The sequence below is a fragment of the Lissotriton vulgaris genome, chromosome 7 (assembly GCF_964263255.1).
Source record: "Lissotriton vulgaris chromosome 7, aLisVul1.2, whole genome shotgun sequence".
In the NCBI taxonomy this organism is placed as follows: domain Eukaryota; kingdom Metazoa; phylum Chordata; class Amphibia; order Caudata; family Salamandridae; genus Lissotriton; species Lissotriton vulgaris.
Window position 1 is genome coordinate 488,808,477 of NC_141695.1, and position 21,311 is coordinate 488,829,787.

Consider the following 21,311-nt stretch of genomic DNA (forward strand, 5'->3'; position numbering starts at 1 on the left):
ACTAAAAGACTTTTATCAAACACCAAGGGTATATTGTTAAATAGATAAGCAAACCTAGGCAGGACACACATTATAACCAGGTTTATCCACCTGTACTGTGTGAGAGGGAGACTCTGCCATCTTTTCAACAATATATTAACTTCCTTAGAGACTCTAATTAAGTTTATTTTAGAAATTTCTTTTAAATGTGCTATAATTATCTCCTTTGATAACCTGACCCCCTGAGCTTCCAAATTTCAGGTCATGACTTCTGTCTTGCCACTATTAACCTCATATCCGGACATTTTCCCAAATGCCTGTACTTCGGTAAATAGTTCTGGGAGGGCTTGGTTAGCTTTAGACGTAAACATGATCAGGTTGTCAGCATATAAGTCTAGCTTCCAAGAGAAGCCGCTTGTAATAAAAGGAGGTATCAGGTCATCAGCATATAAGTCTAACTTCCTAGAGAAGCCACTTGCAATAAAAGGAGGTATGTTCTTATTTTGCCTTAGACTTTGGGCCAGGGGCTCGATATATAATTTGAAAAGAATAGGAGACAACAGGCACCCTTGTCTGGTGCCATGCCCTATTAGTACAGGGGCTGTAAGGCTGCCATTGACTACAATTTAAGCTCAGGGCGTTATCATTTTATTTAAGAACCACCTTGAAGGTCTCATCAAAGCCAAAAGCCTTCAATGCTCTACTCAGATAATGCCAGTTAACCTGATGAAAGGCTTTTGTGGCGTCTAAGGTGATTATCGATAGTGGGGCACTGTGAGTTGTTGCCAGGTCTATTGAACTACTTAAAGTGTGTACTAGATCTTTCATCTGCTTCCCTGGGAGGAAGCCCTTTTGGTCTTCATGAATTATCGGCTCCACAATTTTACTTAGTCAAGCAGTTAATACTCCAGTGAAGATTGTATAATCACAGCTCAATATTGATTTTGGGAGATAGGACTGGCATTGTGTGGGGTCTTTCCAAGGCTTTAAGATTAATGTGATAACAGCCTTGTTCCATTAATCTGGTAATGGAGAGATGCCCTTCAATATTTCATTGAACCGTCTTCTCCAGATAGGAATGATTTCTTCTGCCAATAGAACATGGATCTCGTTAGGGATCAAATCTAGACCTGCTGCTTTCCCTTTCTTAATTTTGTTAAGAGCGGTCAGGATTTAATTCCCTGATATGTCCTGATTAAGGGATAGTAAACTGTTGGCACTCTGCCTTGGGAGCTGTTTTTTTAAAAGCTACTGGTCCAGGGCGACCTTGTCTACTACTAAATCTTCCTGGTACCGGTCCTGAAAACATTTTGTGAAAGCCAAGCTGATGCCTTCTTTATCCTCAGCATACAGGTCCCTATTTTCCAGTTTGATCTTCCTGATGTAATTGTGAGACCTATCCATTCATCTCTTCATTGCTAGCAACTTCCCACAATTTTCCCCCTGATCAAATTCTCTCTTTTTGCTTACTTTCCATTTCTGTAGCGTGATCCCTTCCATCACAAGTCTAAATTCCCATTGCAGATCTTCAACTGTTCCCACTAAGCTTTTATTTTCTGCCCCCATGAAGATGCCCAGCCTTTAGACTTGCTTTGGCTGTTGTTAGGCTCTCTTCTAGTTAGCCAATTTTTATTTTTTCTGATCTAACCCAGACCGCTGCAGCACCCTTCAAGGCCCCTCTTAACCAGGCCTTAAAATCTTCCCAAATGACATGTCATGGGGCAGAGGCTAAGTCTGGTTGAAAAAATCAGCTGTCTCCCTTTTATCTTACCCATAATATCTGGTTGCAAAAGTAGCCATCTATTCAAGGCCCACCTTCTAGGAGAGGATCCTGAGGGGAGTTCGATTTTTAACCCTATTGCTCCATAATCTGATAAGTGGATGGGTAAATAGTCTATTTTTTTTACCTTTCCCACTTCTGGGAGTTCCATAAATATATAATCAATCCTAGAATAGTGACCATTCGTCTTGCTAAAAATGAATAAGCCCTTGAGTCACCATTTTTCTTTCGCAATACATCACATATGTTTAAGTTGTCTAGCATAGCGAGGAGGTAGGCTTTAATTTGGGTACAGGCGAAGACCTCTCTAGCCTATTGTTTAAAAGGATATTAAAATCCCCTCCAATTATCAAAGGGGCTTCAAAGTCAAGCAGCGAGAAACAAAGATTATTTAGGGGCATGGTGTTGTCTTTATTCGGACCGTAATATTTGTCCAGCGTGTATAAAGTAACACCGTTTTTAATTTCCACTACAGCCCATCGCCCTCTTTCATCTGCTTGCAATTTACATAGTTCTATTCCAGAGCTTTCTTTAATTATTATGGCAACACCCTTAGAACAAAATTGTTAGTCTGTGGCTATAACCTTATCTACCCACCTTTGCCTGTTGAATAATGCTAGGCATTCGGCCCTTAGAAGGTGCGTCTCCTGGAGCATAAGAAGCGTAGCGAAGCTATCCTTCAAATATTGAAAGACCAAACACTGTCATTTTGACCCTTAAGCCGTTCACATTCCAACACAATATCCCCAGGATGTCTTCTCCTGATGGACCCGCCCTATCCCCCTTCATCAGTATTCCAAATCAGAACTTATCTATTAACACCAGTTATACATTTTTTTTCTTTTTACCCCTATTCTCCCCACCACCACTCGTGCTCCCCGCCACATCCCCGCCTGCCTTTCCGGGAAACCCTCCTTGACTACCTATGGGCGGATGTCAAATCGAGCTGCTGTCCACCAGCCCACAAAAAATTCCCGTAAAAAAAACACTAGCTCTCACCACACACAAAAATGATGAATACCTTAACTATCTGCTGGCTTATTAAGGGCCAAAAAACTGTCTGCCTCCTCTGGTGTTTGAATGTTACACATTTTTGTTGGCCCATATCACTTTAAGAAATGCAGCAAACCTCAACTGAACTTGGGTGCCCATTTCTTTCAGAGGGTTTATCCATTTGGCCATCTCCTACCTTCTGTCTTCTGTCACCCACGAAATGTCAGACTTTATTTTGAACGATAGGTCTTGAACCTAAATAGTGTTTTGTTTAAAGACTCCCCCAGAAGTTTTTCCTTAAGGGTGTATGATTGTATATTCACCAACGTTTTCCTGGGCTTCTTCCGACCAGGGTTTAATTTAAAGGGGTCACGGTGTACCAGTTGGATTTCAGTTTCCAGAGTTGGGACGGAACCAACTTACGGGAAGGCTTTGGTCAGAATATCTATTACAAAAGCTTTAAAATTTTCCCCTTCGCCCCCTCCTTGATAACCAGAATCCTAATATTGTTCCGTCTGAAATTAAATTTTAACCTTTCCAACCTGCCTGATAAGTCCTTCTCTCTCAGTTTGGGCCTAACCACTTCCTGAGTGTTATCCTTTACATCTGACCCTAACTCTAGAACTTTATTTTACAAAACCTCCATGCGTTGTGTTAATGCTGATAAGTTCTCCTCCAGGCTACTGCATGTGTCTTGAATTCTCCTTTGCTTAGTTTCTGAAGTGGAAAAACGTTCTTTCATTTCTAGTGATAACTGGCTCAACAACCCCTGCACCGAATCCAAGCCTGGTGTGTCTTTAGTAACCTCCTAGGCAGATTTGCTTGGTGTTGGATCTTTCCCTCCCATCTGTTCGATAGACCCAGGTGCGGGGACAGAGTCTTTTTGTGCCGCAAATCTATTTGTAACAGGGATTGCTGGATGGGATAGAAGAACGTTCCCTGGCGGGGCAGCTGCCCCCTTTGAGATTTCCATGTTAAGCTGTGAGTTCAGTTTAAAGTATGACCTGAGAGAGGATGTCACTATTGGACCTAGTGTGGATAATCTATTTTTTCTCTCTTTTATGGGGATGGCCTTTCCTTGTTTAACAGGGAGACTTTTACTTTTAGTCTTGACAACGAGGGAACTTAGAGCTGCCTAGTTTGTAGTTCAGATTGGGGATTGGACTCCTTGCAGAGAACGCTGTTGGATCTCAGTTTGTATTGTTTACCAAGTGGTAGCTCACTGTCAGGGTTAACTGTTAGATGCCCACCCTTATATTAAGTCTGTAACCTACTCCCTTTAATTGTATGCTCCTTGCCCTCAAATGGATATGGTATAAGATCAATATGCATGGAGCCTGCTCCATGCTTCTGCCTTTCTTTCTTTACCTGCTTTCCTTCGTTCAAGGCTCCAGCAGGGAGGTCTACATCCGCAAGAGAGCCTCACCCATGAGGCAAAGCTGCCAGGACAGGCAAACCACTGCCAGCAAGATCCACACAGCCTCCCAGGGTTTCTTCCACGAAGCTGCATGTGCTGACTCTACCAAAAAACGGACCAGGAACCAGGGTTTCCAGGTCGAGGGTGTGTGCAATGCACCACTTGAGATTCACTGAGCGCGCCCGCATCCCTGAAGAACGCCAAGCCCACACACATCAATGGGACTCCGCAGGTTCCAAAATTACAAAACCACCATGCCTTCGGCGCAGAGTAGGATCGAGCAAGAGAGCACCTGTTCACACTGTGGGGGGCAGCTACAAGTGAAATACAGTGAGTAAAGTGACCAAAGTGTGCAAAGCGGAGTACTAGCTCATTGTCCTGCTTGGTGGTGAGATTCTCCGATCAGAGGTCGGTGGAGAGAAACCCCTGGCGGGTTTCCTGGGTAGCCATGTTCTATGATTTATTTCTATTGTCTTTTTCATATTTGCCCATAGGGTAAAATTGTGATCAATTATGATGAAAAACCTTCTTGTTCTAAGGAAAGATGATTATTTTCTGTAACCCAATCCTCAAGACTGTCGAACATAAATATCCTCTAATGCTGGGTCTGAGCACCCTTTTTCATGATATAGCAAGCTATCTCCAGTTCCAGTTGGTATATATCTTAGTCCCAAATGGAGGTGCTCAAAAGCAACTGAACAGCCGCAAGTCATACCCTGTGGCTGCCTTCACTGGATGTAGAGCCCCAGCTACCACTACAGGCAAACAACTAACTGCTGCCAGCTCCACTTTGCCAATCTTCCACCCGTGTGAAGACTTTCTTGACACTGTTTTCCCGATAAGGCTTACACACCACTCACATCTGTAATTCTAGAGGCCACAAACACCACCATCTAGTGACCGTAAGGGGACGAACTGGAGCTGGTGTGAGACAAAGGAGGGGATAAAGTTGAAGCGAAGACGCAGTCAGACACTGAGCAATTAAAATTGAAGCAGACAGTGCCAAACTGGTGCTCATGAAAATGGCAAATCTCAGCATATCTGTGCACCTCCTGCCAGTTCATCAATACTCACTGCCCCCTGTTACCTCCTCTCACATCTCACAGTCACTTCCCACGTCATGCTTCTGATCTGTACTATTGCAGCGGTCAATCGGCTCAGCTTCCCTAAGGGTTCCACTGCAGTTTTCACTTCATGCAACCTTCTCACAGCGTGACCTCCGTCAGGTCAGCACCACTATAAAGATGACTGTTTAGCTGTGTGTTTGACCAGCCAGCCTTAGGGTGGTCTTCCCCAAAACTTTTTGCCTGATCGCCTCTGATTTTGCTCATCTTGTTTTGCTGGTTTTAGGACTCTGGGCACTTTACCACTTCTAACCAGTGCTAAAGTGCATATGCACTCTCTTTAAACATTTTTGATTGACTTATCAACAACTGGCATACTTCATTTATTTAGATGTCCCTAGTAAAGTGCACTACATGTACCCAGGGCCTGTAAATTAAATGCTACTGGTGGGCCTGCAGCACTGGTTGTGCCACCCACTTACGTAGCCCTGTAAAACATGTCTAAGGACTGCCACTGCAGAGCCTCTGTGTGCGGTTGACACTGCCATGTCGACTTGACATTTAAATGCCTTGCCAATCTTTACACTCCCCTTTTATTACATATGTCACCAGCAAAGTAGGCCCTATGTAGCCCATAGGGCAGGGTGCTTTGTAATTAAAAGGTAGGACATGTACTACATGTCCTAGTAGTGAAAAGCTCCCAAATTTGTTTTTTCACTAATGTGAGGCCTACCCCTCCCATAGGTTAACATCCGGGATTCCTTGTTACATCTAATAAGTGTAACTTCCAATTGGAAGGAGTTATGGCTGTCATGTTTAGTACCTATGGAATTGTAGGCATACATTATCTTTAATGGAGAAGATGAATTTATCATTACAATTTTTAAAAAGCCATTTTTAGAAAGACTTAATGTTCTGCTCTTAGCCCTATGTTCCTGCAATCTGTCCCCAATACACATCTAGGTGGGTGACAACTGGGCTTTGTGCATTCCTCATAGATAGCCACACACAAAGAAAGCTTAGGTGTGACGGATGGGCCATCCTGGGCAGGATGGGAGGGAAGAGCTGGGCACAGCCTCTTTCTTACACCTGAATGGTCTGTTTCTTGACCCCACACAAAGGACTGCTTAACCCCCTATAGTCAGTCAGTAGCCAGGGCAGGAAGGGAGGACCTATGTGCACTTTAAAGTCCCTCTTTGAGGTCTCCTCCTCTTCAAAGGCACCACTAGGTTTAAGAATTGGACTTCTGTCCCTACCCATTCAGTAAACTTCTGGACCTGTAGATACTCTGCCAAGAATGACTGCTGTGCTGCTGAAGGACCTCCACTTGGCTAGAGGAACTGATTTTCTGTTGTGCTGACCTGACTGCTTCCTGCTGCCTGCTGTCCCCCTTGCCTGGGTGAGAAGAACTTGACCAACATCACTTGAACCCACAACCAGAGTGACTCCAAGGGCTTTCTGGCTTGCCTCCTGATAGACAGGGACATACAAGACTTTCAATTCACCTACTACAGCACCTGTACTCTGCCCTCTGTCAGACTTGCAATTCCAAGTGGTGCCAATTCAGTCCTGGACCCTTTGAGGTGGGTATAAAGTGCTACTCTTGCTAAAATTCACGCATCCAAGCCATTGCTCCACTTTAAACCTGTGCATCTCCATCAACGCTGATGCATCGCCACAGCTGCAAGAAATGAGGATATTGCACCATTTTCATTCACAACGCATCTCCGACTTTGCGCAGCTCGGAGCCAATGCACCACATAATTCCTAAGGATCAAGGCTGATGCATCACCTCCTTTGCCCATCGCATTTTGTCCTTGACATCAACACAACCACAAACCAAGTTACTATTTCAGCAGGCCAAGGCTTGTCCCTGTATCCGACCCGCACTCCATCATGGTCGGCCTGAACTTTTAGATTTGACCCGGTCTAGCGTGACCAGATAGATCCGGTTGGCGCTATTTGCTTTTAAGCACTACATTTCAAGATATTCTTTAAAAATTCATAACTCCAATTCAACTTATTGGATTCTTGTCGCTTTGGTCTTTTTATGTTCATTAAACTAAAGTCTATCTTCCCAACTAGGTGTGGCATATTTTTTTATGGTGTTTTTTCACAGTTTTTCTGTCTGAAGTGCTGCACAAATACTTTATACATTTGCTCTTAAGTTAAGCTTGACTGCTCTATGCAAAGGTAAAAGGGGGTGAGCATAGGTTAATTTAGGGAATGTTTATGACTTACCCTGACTAGGACTGTGGTTCCTGTGTGGTCAGGGTGCATACCTCTGCCAACCAGAAACCTTATTTCTAACACTGTGCATGATGCCAAGTAGGAAATGCAGCAACGGCCCATATTCAGCATACATGGAAGAAAGCATAACTGGACAGATCCTATGGAATAATTACATTTAGAGTACAATCCAAATACCAAGGAATCCTGAAAACATGCCTTTATACATTCTGGGCTGCATCTTCCTTCAGGTTTGTTCACTCCTGCTGCCAGAGGTAGAGGAGACACTATGAAGAGTCCCTGGCCACAGCCATCTTGGAATGTGCAGCACCCCTATTGGTGACGAGCCCCTGTGAGTGTAAAACTTAGAAAATACATATTTTTAAAGCCCAAGCACATTTCATCCAATCATAAAAATAACGTGGGGTAAATACTGTGCTAAGAAACTTTTTGAGATTGTAAAAACATTTCCATCCCACCTACCACTTCAGTCATCCTAGACACCAAGGAGAAATGTAAAAAACTATGTGGACTGACTTCTCACTCTCCTCAGTGTCCTCAAAGTAAGTCTTTGATGACCTGACTACACTCCAAATTATTTCCCAAGCTGAGCTATCAAAGACTATTACTGATCGTAAACATTTCTCGCACTTCTGGTAGTTAATCTCTTCAAAGCTCGTGAAAAGCATCTGTTCTCACCTAGTCCCCTTCTTCACTTCCTTGGTCATCACCGCACTGAAGTAAGACATTGTCCTTGATGCACTGATAATTGGAAGAGTCACACTACTTAAAAAAAAAGAATTTTCAGACCCTGAAGACCTAATCAACTTCCGTCCAGTCTCCAATCTCTCTAGCCATCGCATTGGTCATGCTACACTTTGTAGATGATGTGCTCCATTTTTTAGACACTAGAAACTCCTGCCTTTTTATCCTTCTTGATCTTTTCATAGCATTTGAAGCCACACTCCTGAAAACCCTGGAATTACTGATGGCAATATGTGACACTCTACTGAGTTAGTTGGAATCCTACCTAGTCAATCATTCCCAGCAGGTATTCTCCTTTATGTTCTGCACTTTTACCTGAAGGCATCTATACTCTCCCTTACTCCTTTTAACCTATTCACAGAGCACCATCCTGAGGCAATTCAACATCCCCTTCCACTTCTACATTGCTGACACCTCAAAGTTTTTACTTTTGGAGATATTGGATCCATGAGAATCATTTTCAATACCCTCTAGTCCTGAATGTTGCATTGTCACCTGAAGAATAACCCATTGAAAACAGAGTTTATCTTTATCTCTTCCCAAAGTGCTAATACCAGCTCAAGCTTCGATTGATGCTGTCAATATGCTGGACGGTAAACCTGCTATTGTCAACAGCACAAATCCCTAGTTCTTACTCCAGCTCAACTCCAAATCAAGCTCCATTGTGGGGTGGCATCCCATATCACCACTGAGGATCTCAAACTTTGGTTTAAATTTGTATCCATTCTAGACAATATTACAGCATCGCAGTGCTGTCGGTGATCCCAAAATAACATTAAGCCCTCCTAAGAGCGGCCCTCAATGCTGCTACTCATCTGATTTCCTGTGCCTAGAGATCAGATCACAGTGCTTTTTCTTTGCCTCAACTGGCTTTCCACTGAAATGAGGAGTGCCTTTAAACTGGCCTGCATCATCCCTAGTGCTCTGCATGGTGGCGCCCCACCTATCTGGAGGAAAAGATGATCATCATTGGCATCTCTCTCTCTGTGCATGACTTACTTCCTCTTCCTGCCTTCAGAAAATAAAAAAACTGAAACTCCTTTTCACCCCAACTGAGGAAGATCTCCTCATGCATGGTTCCAAGAATGAACTCAAACTCCTGCTGTTCTAATGCCATTTCTAAACGGATCGGCTCACTTGATGCCTAGCCAAGTCACATCCCTGAATAATGGATACTATGGGTTTCCTCCTCATTATTTTGATGTGCCACTGAATGATCTCTTTGCACCGATATATCCTGCAGTTTATAACCTAGTTAATCCCCATGCATGCTCCCCTGTTCCACTTGTTGTTTTTCAGGCCAGTCCCTCTATAGCCGTTGAGCTCTTCCTTTTGTTATACATTGATCCTGCTGATTGTAACAGTAGTGCTATGATGTCCAGTTGGGTATGGTACGTGCTATAGAAAATTGTAAAACCACAAATATATATGCTTCACACATTGAAAATCTGCCCCTAAAATGGTTTTTGTAGGAAGCAGGTTCTCTATATAGTGCACTAAAAACAAGTACACTGTGCAGAGAGTCCAGTGAGTCCCCCTTTGGCTGACAGAGGCAAAAGTGGGTAATACTAACGCTCTATTTGTGGTATTGTGGACGAGCAGTTAGGCTTATCAAAGGGTAGTCCTAAGCATTTGTTGTACTCACTGAGGCAATAAATGAGACACACACTCAAAAAATAATTCTGAGATTTAGAAAAATAACTATTATTTTAATATATATTTTTGAACAAAGAACTACATTCAAAGGTAACTACTGCATTTCTTATGAATTTCCAAAGATTAGCAAATAGTTAGAATTGTGTGCAATTACACACCATGCACTCCTTTGGGAGGAAAAAGCGGTAGGTAAAGGTCATAACAGAGTTGTAGGAGTTCACCTTCTGGGTTTAGAGTAGCAGGAAGCCAATGTTCTATCAACAGTTTGTCTGGGGCATCTGGACTTTCGCCGGGTGCTGTTTGTTGGTAGGTGGTGCTAAAAGGGGAAGGGGTGACCTCTAAAGACAGACTGCACAGGGGAACTTGTGGGCAAGTCCGTGAGCTTCCAAGAGGTGGCAAGAGTCGCAAGGGTCTTAGGCACAAAGGAGCACAGCCTGTTTGTTGTTACCCAGGCCAGGCTGGCTGGGTGTAGAGCAAACTTTTAAAAAAGAAGTAAACTTTCATTTTTAAATTAAACACATTTAAAGGGCGATCATAGACAAGGTGGCCTGCCTACTGTAGCAGCCTACCATTCCTGTGATGACCACAATTTCATTAATATTTATGAGGCATGTAGGATTGACACCCACTCTGATTAGGAACTTTAAGACTTATTAGTACATAAATTGATGCGAAAATTCTTTAGTGGTAGCAAAATTAAAATCCCAAAATCCGACCAGTTTTTTGTAACCAATGTTTAACACATGGGGTCCTAAAATCCCTTTTCTTTCTTCACTACTTTCAGTCATGATTTGCTTCTGTACTAATACCCCGTGGATGTCGCCTAGGGAAGCAGATGAAGAATTAACGTAGAATGCAAGAAATACTTTTATAGGACATCAGGCTGTTAGCTGGCCCTATTCTCCAACTGAAGGTGACCTATGTTTCTCCTGTTACATCTAAGACATCCTCCCACTGCATGAACTCCTCCTTTTCCACCGCCTCCCCACTAATGACATTTCTCACCTTATACCCCATCCTATCACTGTATACCCTTAGTTAATTTCAATCACGTAAAGCGCTGAGATAGCCATACGAGTCTGGTTCCGGCTATACACAGCACATACATATCGAAGATTTCACACATTTCATGAATTGCCATTGGATAATGTCAAAGGCATTTATTTATTGTACTGTGGACAGAATAAATCCTTCTCTGAGTAGAACCAGTGGCCCAGGAAATGCCCCTAAAATGTAAAGCACCGAATGTTAAGTACTCTAGGCGCTCAGTGGCGGCTGGTGCCTGACAGTTTGTTCAGCGAGGCAGATTGATGCTCAACAGGTTAACTCGCGCGGCCTTATCGGGACCCCCGGGCACTATACTGGTCGGGAGAACAGTTGAGAAGGGGCCCTGCGCTGTCCAAATATAGAGCGCGCCTCGTGTGTGGCTCGCCCATTGTCTATAAAGGCCGGCCGGGCAGCGCCGTGGCACAAGGGACCGCCAGGCCGCGCGCAGAGGTACGTGTCTCGCCTTTAGCTAGGAATGCCCCGCCCTTGCTCTCCAAAGGCTCTCCACCGAGGCAGTGTATACGAGATGTTCCATCCTTAACTATAAGTGCATGCAATGATAACCCGGGACCTCTTCCTTCCCCTTGGTGTGCGGGAAAGTATTACTTTCAAAGTCCACTTTGGGAATTCGTGCATTTTTAAAGTGTTCCCTAGAGTCACCATCTAAAATGTGATCTTTTTTTAAAGTTTCATTATAGTTAGAATGCCTCAGTCATAACTTTTTTATACCTTCACTCGACTTAAAATGTTTAAGGTCAAGTATAGTTTTTATTCATCGCGTCTGTTAATATGTGTGAATTTATACTTTTTAACCATACAATGCGGCGGATATGCATGAAGTTATATTTTTTGTATATTTTACTAGTTAGGAGCGTGAAGACATATATGTTGTATTACTACAATTACTGACAACGAATACGTTTCGTGTACTGTTTGATGGGAGTGATTCCAGACTGGCAGCTTTATAAGATGGAACCACTCAGAGGATTTCAAAATGTACAGCGTGGAAAGACAATGGGAGCATCCCGAGTTGCTGTCGGGTCTGCTTTTGAGGAAGGAATTTGGGAGGGGGGGCTGTTTTGCGCCTGCCAAGCCAGGATTATGAGTTATTTGCGGCGGCTGTTGACAGCCCTTTAATTACTGTAGACAGCTGAGCTCGATGTCTTTTGTGTAACGCATGTGTCACAGATCACAACAAGAGGCAGCAACTGAGCCAGGCACCGATAAGAGACAGCCCGCGCCGAAGGACGTCTCCATACTCTGCACAGTAGGATATTTTTTAATGATACCTTTTTAAATTGCTAATAAAACTCAATGCGTGTTGATAGATTGATGGGCAGACAGGCAGAAAGAAGAATGACTTGTAATGTTAGTGACTCTACAAAGACACTGACGTCACTTAACAAGGGATGGCTAATGCTAATACCCCACGTGAATGCAATCTTCAATTGATCAAAGTCACTGAGAAAAACGCATAGAAATAAATATGGAAAGTTGCATTAAATCGTGCCCTTGTAGCCCTTATTGTTTCAGGGAGTGGTGATTAAACAGGTGGGACTAGGCGCATTTGAACATGAAATGGAATCAGTGCATTCGGTGCACTGTTGACAGTTCGTGTCTTAAGGGTGGGTTTTGATGGTCTGTCATCATCGCGAAAACAGCAGCTATTCTATATTTATTATACAACTCCGTATTGGGTGAAAATAAAGGCAGCCTGCAAGAGGGAATTCGTTATGAAAGGAAAAAACATTGCACTGTAACTAGAAAAGCATGGATTTTGTTTTGAAAAAAAGATCAACGTAAAGATGAACTATTCCAAAAGCACTGATTAAACACTGCACTGTAAAATATGTTTCATGCAGACAGCTGCTGTACATTGTTACCGCAGTTTAAAGCAAGTGTTCATGTGGTTGGGGAAGCTCAGTGCGACCTGGTGCTTGTAGTACAAGCCTTGCAACTCTGGCTGCACACCTCTGAATCCATGCCAGGAAGGAATGACTGCCACCCAAGCCCAGCTGCCAAGGTGACTGAAGTCCGTTGGGAAGGGCGTGATTTCCTAAATTGGGAGGTGATTATATTCCAATGGGGAAGGTTAGTATACTTCAGAGGGAATGTACCTGTATCCCAACGGGAAGGTGAATATAATCCAACAGGGAAGTCTAGAATACTCAAACTGGGAAGGTAACTGTATCCCACTGGGAAGGTGATTATATTCCAACAGGGAAGGTTAGTATACGTCAGTGGGAAGGTACCTGTATCCCAACGGGAAGGTGAATATAATCCAACAGGGAAGGCTAGAATACTCAAACCTGGAAGGTAACTGTATCCCACTGGGAAGGTGATTATATTACAACAGGGAAGGTTAGTATACGTCAGTGGGAAGGTACCTTTATCCCACTGAAAAGGTGAATATACTCAAATGGGGACGTTTAGTATACTTAAGTGGGAAGGAACCTGTATCCCTCTGGGAAGGTGATTATAGTCCAACAAGAAAGATTGGTATTCATAGTCCAATTGGGAAGGTTAGTATACTCCAACTGGGAAGGAACAATCCCTCTGGGAAGGTGATTATATTCCAACAGGGAAGGTTAGTATACTTTAGTGGGAAAATACCAGTATCGCACTGAGAAGGTGAATATATTTAAATAGGGAAGGATAGTATACTCCAGTGGGAAGGTACCTGTATCCCACTGTAAAGGTGAATATACTCCAATGGGGACGGTTAGTATACTTCAGTGGGAAGGTACCTTTATCCCACTGAAAAGGTGAATATACTCCAATGGGGACGGTTAGTATACTTCAGTGGGAAGGTACCTTTATCCCACTGTAAAGGTGAATATACTCCAATGGGGACGGTTAGTATACTTCAGTGGGAAGGTACCTTTATCCCACTGAAAAGGTGAATATACTCCAATGGGGACGGTTAGTATACTTCAGTGGGAAGGTACCTTTATCCCACTGAAAAGGTGAATATACTCCAATGGGGACGGTTAGTATACTTCAGTGGGAAGGTACCTTTATCCCACTGTAAAGGTGAATATACTCCAATGGGGACGGTTAGTATACTTCAGTGGGAAGGTACCTTTATCCCACTGAAAAGGTGAATATACTCCAATGGGGACGGTTAGTATACTTCAGTGGGAAGGTACCTGTATCCCACTGAAAAGGTGAATATACTCCAATGGGGACGGTTAGTATACTTCAGTGGGAAGGTACCTGTATCCCACTGAAAGGGGGAATATACTCCAATGGGGAAGGTTAGTATACTTCTTTGGGAAGGTACCTTTATCCCACTGAAAAGGTGAATATACTCCAATGGGGAAGGTTAGTATACTTCAGTGGGAAGGTACCTGTATCCCACTGTAAAGGTGAATATACTCCAATGGGGAAGGTTAGTATACTTCAGTGGGAAGGTACCTTTATCCCACTGAAAAGGTGAATATACTCCAATGGGGAAGGTTAGTATACTTCAGTGGGAAGGTACCTTTATCCCACTGAAAAGGTGAATATACTCCAATGGGGAAGGTTAGTATACTTCAGTGGGAAGGTACCTTTATCCCACTGAAAAGGTGAATATACTCCAATGGGGAAGGTTAGTATACTTCAGTGGGAAGGTACCTGTATCCCACTGTAAAGGTGCATATATACTCCAAAGGGGAAGGTTAGTATACTTCAGTGGGAAGGTACCTGTATCTCACTGCAAATGTGAATATAGTCCAATGGGGAAGGTTAGTATACTCCAACTGGGAGGGAACAATCCCTCTGGGAAGGTTATTATATTCCAACAGGGAAGGTTAGTATACTTTAGAGGGAAAATACCAGTATCGCACTGAGAAGGTGAATGTATTTCACCAGGGAAGGATAGTATACTCGAGTGGGAAGGTAACTGTATCCCTCTGAAGGATGATTATATTCCAATGTGGAAGGTTAGTATACTTCAGTGGGAAGATACCAGTATCACACTGCGAAGGTGAATGTCGTTCAATAGGAAAGGTTAGAATACTTCAGTGGGAATGTACCTGTACCCCACTGTAAAGGTGAATATACTCCAATGGGGAAGGTTAGTATACTTCAGTGGGAAGGTACCTGTATCCCACTGTAAAGGTGAATATACTTCAATGGGGAAGGTTTGTATACTTCAGTGGGAACACCTGTATCCCACTGAAAAGTTGAATATACTCCAATGGGGACGGTTAGTATACTTCAGTTGGAAGATACCTGAATCCCACTGAAAATGTGAATATACTCCAATGTGGAAGGTTAGTATACTTCAGTTGGAAGGTACCTGTATCCCACCTGAATGGTGAACATATTCCAACAGGAAAGGTTAGTATACTTCAGTGGGAAGGTACCTGAATCCCATTGAAAATGTGAATATATTCCAATGGGGAAGTTAGTATACTTCTTTGGGAAGGTACCTGTATCCCACTGGAAATGTAAATATACTCCAATGGGGAAGGTTAGTATACCTCAGTGGAAAGGTACCTGTATCCCACTGGAAATGTAAATATACTCCAATGGGGAAGGTTAGTATACTTCCGTGGAAAGGTACCTGTATCCCACTGGAAATGTAAATATACTCCAATGGGGAAGGTTAGTATACTTCCGTGGAAAGGTACCTGTATCTACTCCTATTGGGAAGGGCAGCATTTCTCAACTGGTAGAGTGTTTATACTTCAGCTGGGAAGGTAACTGCATGCCAGCTTGCAAGATCATTATACTCTAACTGGGAAGGGGATTGCACTCCGACTTAAAAGTAATTTTACTTCAACCAGGAAGGCGATGGTTCCTTAGCAAAGAAGGATATGTACTCCAAGCGGGAAGTTAATTGCATGTCACATGATAAGGTAACTGTACTCAAACTGAGAGGCTGAGTCTGTGCCAACTGAGAAGGATATGGGGTTAGTAACCGTACCCCATTTGCAAAGCTCACTCACTGGGCTTCGACTGTCAGGCGATTGTACGCGAACTGAGCTGGGATGGTAAATGCACCTGACTTGAGCTGGAGGGATGAGTGTACTCAGCTGGGGAGGTGAGTGCACTATAATTGGCATCGAGAAAGGAGCCCTAACTGAGAGGTAAACAGTGTGCCAACTGGAAAGCTATTTGTACATTAAGAAATATATTTTGATCTGCTGTATCTTCTCAAAATACATGGACATGTAAAAGGACTCTCTTACAAAACCACCACCACTTACTGGGAACATCTAGATAATACAAAGGGTTGTCTCTCATCTGAGGTCAAATGAATTAAGTGTCTAACACACCCTAATGGGTGTTTCTCTCCACTTTAACGGGCGTCCCTGGATTAAGAAATCTGAAGCAGAGAAGTTTGCACAATAAGTTGCAGGCGCTTACTTGGAATTTCTACCCGAAATGTGGGTAAAATGTGCATGTTCGGTTTATGAAGGCATGCAACGGGTCTAATCCTCACACACCCCGCCCTCCCTAGTATACACAAAACACTTGCAAACTAATCAACACACGGATTCGAGTCAGTGACGTTTTCCAATACTAGACAGACGTGTGTGTAGTAAAGTTGCCAACTTGCCTACACCTGAGTGTGACCGTTGACGTAAAGACGTAAAGAGGGGGGCCGCCAGGTGGTCTTCGGGTGTTCACACCCGCACAGCCTGCTTGCAATGAGCGAACACGTCAGCTGGCCTAGCAGGTGTCTCAACAGCTCTTCCGGGGTTAAACAAATATTATTCCTGGAGTATTTTAGACCTCGTTCCAGTGACTCGCACGACCTTCCTATCGTAACTCTGTGGGATTTACTGATCTACCGCAGCCGAATAACCAGTGTACCATGGGCACGAGTATGAGAAGGAAAATGCGCCACTGCCGCTGTGTGAAGGGTGAAACACAGCAACGAGGGTTCAGTGGGCCCGCCAGGCCCCTGGGCCCGCCAGGCCCCTGGGCCCCGGTGTCACTGCGCCTGCTGCACCACCGGAAGCTAGCCCCCTTATCTGCCGTGTTATATTCGGGCTCGGCTATGTGGACCTTATTGAATTCCCAAAACAGCCGGAGCGCTTTAATACCGACATTTGAAGTCATCCGATCTTGCATCGGCAAGCACTCTGATCGTCGAAAAGATCACGCGTTGCTTCCAATCTGTAAATGTGGATTTCTTTCTCCAGCCCTGAGAAAAACACTATTTGATAGAAAAACACTGAGAGCCCTGGTGATCATCTCGGTCGCATCCAGATTTCAGAGGCAGGTGCCGTTGCCGCTCCTGCTGACGTCCCTTGGTGCCTCCACAAGGGCAGGGTGCGGGCACGCATGGGCAGGCGTGGGCTCCTACCAGCCTGTCAATCAGGGAAGGGGCTTAGCAGGGTGCCAGCTGCTCGGCCATGCCACTCGCGGTGACTCACCATACATGTCATTGGCTGCTAAACATAAAAGAGTTTTTAGGTCTCGCCTGTCGATGCGCATGCGCATCGAGCAAGCGAGACTATAGGGGCTCATCGACTCTTTTCTAACTTGCAAGGAATCGTGGCGATTCCTTGCAGTGCCCGTGACTTTTAAGGTCAATGCGCATGCGCATTGAGCTTATGCGCATGCGCATTGACCTTAAAAGCGCGTGCGCGTGCACGTCCGTCTCCTAACAACACACACACACCCTCTCCCCCGCTCCGCCCCCTCCCGCCGTGTCGCATTTCTCTTTCTCCTCCCCCTCCCCTCTCTCCCCTCCGTCTCGTTTCACACACACCCTCTCCCCCGCTCCGCCCCCTCCCCGCCAACACCGCCTCGCGAGCTCGTCATTCCAAACCCGCCCTCCCCCACCTCCCCCCTCCTCCTCTCCTCCCCTGCCTGCCGCTAGCCTTGCCTACTCTCTCGCACCCTCCCCCAGCTCCGCCCCCTCACTACTTGTTTTCTTTGCCCTTCCTTCCTCTTTCTCTTGCTACTTTCAGTGTTTAATACTCTGCCCCTTTCTTTTTCCCGCTAATCTTCTCCCTCTCCTCTTCCGTGTGCCCCATCTCGTTCCATTCCTCTTGTCCACCCTGGCGCTTTTCTCCGTCACCACCTGCCTTCTCTCTGTGTCCTTCTCCGCTTCCGTGTCTATTTGGAGAAGGACAGACGGAGATCCCACTAGCTCGCGGTACTCCATCCGAGGACGGCGGCCGAAACGGGCTCCAACATTTCCACCAATCATGTGTACCTTCTGGCTTCTGGTAACTCTCTGTTATTCCGTCTATGACAAGAAGTTGATACCGTTTGCTGCAGTTGTGTGATAAATGCTGAGACGGGCCAAGCTCCGGTTCTGCGTGTGTTTCTCTGCCTGTTTGTGAGCGCGAAAGAATTGAGATGGTTCTATGTTCCCTGGCTGCTCTTTTCCTAAGCACCTTGAATGTCGAAACCCGACCAGTTTCCCCATGGCCCGTTGCAAATGAGCAACCGGTATTGCATTTGTTACAGACTTATTTATTTTATTTTTTTTCCAATCATATTCCGGTTTTTGGTCGTGCCTGCCAGACATCGTAGCTTTCTGGTTGCAAAAGACTTATTGTTGGTTTGCTATGAAAATACATATCGGATTGAAGCCTGCCCGTTGGTTACCACTTGTTGGCATTCCTGTCACCCTCGTTTTTCAGCGTCTTTGTGTCCCAGCTTGTCATTTGTGTCTTTGTCCCTCTCATGAAGCCAAGTCTCTTTACCATCTCTTTTGATTGGATTTTTTGCCCCCACCCCAATTGCTTTTCAAGCACTATTTTTTTCTTTTTGGTTGAGCACTCCATGAGAGTGTACGTGTTTTCCACCTGTCTCCGTCATGTACCTCTATCCCTCTGCAGTCTTTGTAGTTATCTGTTACCTGTGTGCTTCTCCCTGCCCCGCCTCCATGTTTTTGCACACACTCTTGTGTCCTCCCCGTTGAGCTTTTGCTCGTGTGCTTCTCCCCCATCTACTCCACATTGCTTACTTGCCCCCTGCTTCTCTTTCCCACCACGGCTTTCTGTGTTTGTCACCCGGCCCTTCATGTTGCTTCCCCACCTTGCCCTCCTTTGTTGTCACTTGTTGCTTCTCTTGCCCACCCCCCATTGCTTCCCCTCACCTGCACTCTGTGTTGCCACACCAGCTCCCGCCACCTGCACTTCAAAAAATCACAAAACACTTGCATACGTATTTTCTTTTAACTTGTTGATCCAGCTCGGATCAGTAATAAAAAGAACAACGGAAAAAAAAACCTGAAACTATCTGCGTCATTTTGTAGGCATGCAAGTGTGCGGGCACAGCAACTAAATGATGCAACTGGTCACATCAAGGTATTTTTTTTTATTTAGCCATGCTGCACATTTCATGGTGCCGTTCAGCCTGGCTAAAATCCATTGACAAAGCCAATTGGTCTCCAAGGTTAGACCTATTAGCTTAGCGAATGCTTTGTATCTTGTGCTCTTAAAGGTAGAGTTGCCAGTGTATTATAGGCCATAGCTGCTGCCGATTACCAGGGCAGCCTTTCGTTCAAGTGGAGCATTATGTGATCACTACTTCTGGCCATAAATGCTAATCCATGCACTTTGTTCACAAAACACGTTTTCCCAACTCCTCTCTAGATTTCAGGCTTAGCCTCTGACAGTCATTGTCCCATGTTCCACCCTCTCCCCCACCCCAGCTCAAGAGTCCTCCTCTGGTTCATCCCACCTGTCATTCATCTACTGCCTTACATGCTTCTGCGTCGGAGGGCAACTATTTGGAATCATTTGAACAGGAATGCTTGGTTTTATCTACGTATCGTTTACATCAAAATGAGGTAAATTTGGTACCAGTTAGCCTCTCTGTTAAAAGTCTACCCTTTTTTGATGCGGTGTCTGTTAAAGTGCTGAAAACAACTGCACACCTCACCCTCACTCACCCTCAACCCCTCACCCTCACCCACCCCCAACCCCTCACCCCCTCACCCTCACTCACTCACCCTCACTCACCCTCACTCACCCTCACTCACCCTCACTCACCCTCACTCACCCTCACTCACCCTCACTCACCCTCACTCACTCACTCACCCTCACTCACTCACCCTCACTCACCCTCACTCACCCTCACTCACTCACCCTCACTCACTCACCCTCACTCACTCACCCTCACTCACTCACCCTCACTCACTCACCCTCACTCACTCACCCTCACTCACCCTCACTCACCCTCACTCACCCTCACTCACCCTCACTCACCCTCACTCACCCTCACTCACTCACCCTCACTCACCCTCACTCACCCTCACTCACTCACCCTCACTCACTCACCCTCACTCACCCTCACTCACCCTCACTCACCCTCACTCACCCTCACTCACCCTCACTCACCCTCACTCACCCTCACTCACCCTCAACCCCAACCCCTCAATCACCCTCACTCACCCTCAACCCCTCAGCCTCACCCTCACCCACCCTCAAAAACTCACCCTCACTCACCCTCAACACCTCACCCTCACTCACCCTCAACCCCTCACCCCCTCACCCTCAACCTCGAACACTCCCCCTCAAACCTCACCCTCACTCACCCTCAACCCCTCACCCCCTCACCCTCACTCACCCTCACTCACCCTCACTCACCCTCACTCACCCTCACTCACCCTCAACCCCTCACCCTCAACCCCTCACTCACCCTCACTCACCCTCACCCTCAACACCTCAGCCTCACCCTCACTCACCCTCAACCCCTCACCCTCACTCACCCTCACTCACCCTCAACCTCATGCTAAAGATTTACAAAAAAACCCATAAACAATTCTAAAAGCACTAACTCTAATGCTGCGAGACCTATTGCATTTCTAATGCTTGTTTACAGGAGTGTGCGAGTTAGACAATCGTTGAGACGTACAAGGTCGCAGCGGTTCGGAAAGCGCGTCTTGAAAGAAAGAAGAAATACTTGCAGGTGGCTGAGAGGGACGGGCTACTACAGACGGAATCCTTTATAAAGCAAATTCAGAAGCACCTTCAGCTTTTGAGATGCACACAGCCTGGAATGTGTGAAAGAAAATCCTGCGGGGACCTGTCCTGGCAGTACTTATGTCCTTGGTGTTTATATCTTCCATTAAGACTGTGGCAAAGTGCTGACAAATTGCAAGATCAATGGATACATGCACAGGGAGAGTTTTATTTGCCCAAGATCAAACAGTTTGTTAAATTAGTAAACCCAAGACTACACCACACTGCTACTTGCTTAAAACAGCGGTTGAAGTAGAGGGATCTGAGGGGCACGACATGTCCATCCTTTTTTTTAACTTAAGGAAAACAGTTCCTCTACTTTTTCGGTTGAATCCTACCAGGCAGTGCAGCTGTCTGATTTACGAAAGACCTCTTGGGGATATTTGGAAAGCTTCCCTGGGAATGCATTCCATTTATTGCTCACTATTGGCTTTGTGGTTCGTAAGTCACATTTCCTT

At 45.1% G+C, this 21,311-nt stretch overlaps 1 protein-coding gene across 2 annotated transcripts in view; it reads left to right on the forward strand.

The window, feature by feature from the left end:
* Positions 1–11,366: 11,366 nt before the first annotated feature.
* Positions 11,367–21,311, forward strand: part of LOC147701928 (myosin-1-like) — a 253,534-nt gene continuing 243,589 nt past the window's right edge. Inside the window, exons 1-2 of one of the 2 annotated variants that reach the window (XM_086930553.1) lie at positions 11,367–11,380; positions 12,119–12,197. The gene's annotated coding sequence lies outside the window, so the exon portion shown is untranslated. The remainder of the gene's footprint in view (positions 11,381–12,118; positions 12,198–21,311) is intronic. The other variant, XM_086930554.1, reaches the window with a different exon arrangement.